This window comes from Oncorhynchus mykiss, chromosome 12, assembly GCF_057628025.1.
Source record: "Oncorhynchus mykiss isolate SJ-2025 chromosome 12, ASM5762802v1, whole genome shotgun sequence".
Lineage (NCBI taxonomy): Eukaryota > Metazoa > Chordata > Actinopteri > Salmoniformes > Salmonidae > Oncorhynchus > Oncorhynchus mykiss.
In genome coordinates, this window is record NC_143033.1 from 92,073,629 (window position 1) to 92,075,886 (window position 2,258).

Below are 2,258 nucleotides of genomic sequence, written 5' to 3' on the forward strand. Positions count from 1 at the left end.
TATCTGTTCTGGTCTCAGAGATCTCACGTTAGCTGAGCCTACCTGTTCTGGTCTCAGAGATCTCACGTTAGCTGAGCCTACCTGTTCTGGTCTCAGAGATCTCACGTTAGCTGAGCCTATCTGTTCTGGTCTCAGAGATCTCACGTTAGCTGAGCCTATCTGTTCTGGTCTCAGAGATCTCACTTTAGCTGAGCCTATCTGTTCTGGTCTCAGAGATCTCACGTTAGCTGAGCCTATCTGTTCTGGTCTCAGAGATCTCACGTTAGCTGAGCCTATCTGTTCTGGTCTCAGAGATCTCACGTTAGCTGAGCCTACCTGTTCTGGTCTCAGAGATCTCACGTTAGCTGAGCCTATCTGTTCTGGTCTCAGAGATCTCACGTTAGCTGAGCCTATCTGTTCTGGTCTCAGAGATCTCACGTTAGCTGAGCCTATCTGTTCTGGTCTCAGAGATCTCACGTTAGCTGAGCCTATCTGTTCTGGTCTCAGAGATCTCACGTTAGCTGAGCCTATCTGTTCTGGTCTCAGAGATCTCACGTTAGCTGAGCCTACCTGTTCTGGTCTCAGAGATCTCACGTTAGCTGAGCCTATCTGTTCTGGTCTCAGAGATCTCACGTTAGCTGAGCCTATCTGTTCTGGTCTCAGAGATCTCACGTTAGCTGAGCCTATCTGTTCTGGTCTCAGAGATCTCACGTTAGCTGAGCCTATCTGTTCTGGTCTCAGAGATCTCACGTTAGCTGAGCCTATCTGTTCTGGTCTCAGAGATCTCACGTTAGCTGAGCCTACTTGTTCTGGTCTCAGAGATCTCACGTTAGCTGAGCCTATCTGTTCTGGTCTCAGCTGGCATGGCAGTCCTGGCTTACAGGATGTGGATACAAAGGGTACCTCCCAAATGACATCCTAACTCCATAGGGCTCTGGTCAAAAGTAGTGCACTATATATGGAATAGGGTGCGATTTGGGATTCATACATATAATAATAATACAGGACTATGTAAATACTGCCATGAGAGAATATCAATCTGACACTATTCATTTAATAGGCCTTCGAGGTCTTGGTAAAAATCCCCATGTATCTGCATATCAACAAATGAGAGATTTTTGCTGTTTTTCCCCCAAAATACATGATCTCTTTGCTTTATCCCCACGTGAGATTATTTTATTACCAACAATATCTCACCAGTTTTGTTCACACTTCACGCAGCCTCAAGTTGACGTCAGTAACAGCGAAATGATTATTTGGGAGAAATAGTCTAGTCTCTATCCATGTGGATGTAAAGATAGGTTGGAACTGTGACTACAGTGTATACCAGTATACAAGTCAGATGCACTACCCCGTTGTCATGCCATTCATCTTTTATACCAACTAAAGTTACCATTACAACACCAAACAAATGTCAAATGCAGTTTTCTGTTACAATCCAGGCTACACAGTCACGCACAATGTTCCTGTTGTATTGTTCAACGCTTTTCCAAATGAAAAGGATTTATTGACGTGTCATGACATTTAAACATGGATGTGGAAATAAGGTTTTTCTCTTTTTGAAACATTTCTCTTTATGTTTTGGTACTAATTATGTTTTGGTACTAATTATGTTTTGGTACTAATTATGTTTTGGTACTAATTATGTTTTGGTACTAATTATACTTTGGTACTATTTACTGTCCATTTTATGATCTGAAAAAGGTGTCTTTGATTGCTGGAAGCGTTGAGCTCTATACAGGCGTTCTATATTCCACCAATAGCCCCTAGAATCTGGCTACGTATGGCTAACCTGGTGCCTGTGGAATGTTGGGTATACTGAATGTTTCAGGTGGCCATATGAACAGGACTACAACTACATAGAGGTCACACTACAGCCTGTGTGACCTGGATCCTCAGACTAAGTTGAAAGAGTTAACATTATACATTTACGTTTGAGTCATTTAGCAGACGCTCTTATCCAGAGTGACTTACAGTAGTGAGTGCATACATTTTTGTACTGGTCCTCCGTGGGAATCGAACCCACAACCCTGGAGTTGCTCTACCAACTCAGCCTTCTCCTCCCTTCATACAGCAGCAGTTAAAGGGTTAACTCAGCCCTGGGCGTTGTACTTGCGATTTTCATATTGTCAGTGTAAATATCTATAAATATATTGGAAGACCTAAGAGGCTGCAGTGCCGCAGCGATACGCTTCTGTTCTGTTTTCTCCTATTGCATTGTTGCTGTGAACATCTGTTAGCTAAATGATAAAGGTGTGCAATAAAAAAATTACAACAAA

The 2,258-nt window shown here is 42.6% G+C and overlaps 1 protein-coding gene across 1 annotated transcript in view; it reads left to right on the forward strand.

Moving 5' to 3' along the window:
• The window catches only part of LOC110538765 (extracellular serine/threonine protein kinase FAM20C), a 73,209-nt gene extending 70,951 nt beyond the window's left edge, over positions 1–2,258 (forward strand). Inside the window, exon 10 of the mRNA XM_090191519.1 lies at positions 1–2,258. This exon is cut by the window's left edge and continues 1,782 nt beyond it. The gene's annotated coding sequence lies outside the window, so the exon portion shown is untranslated.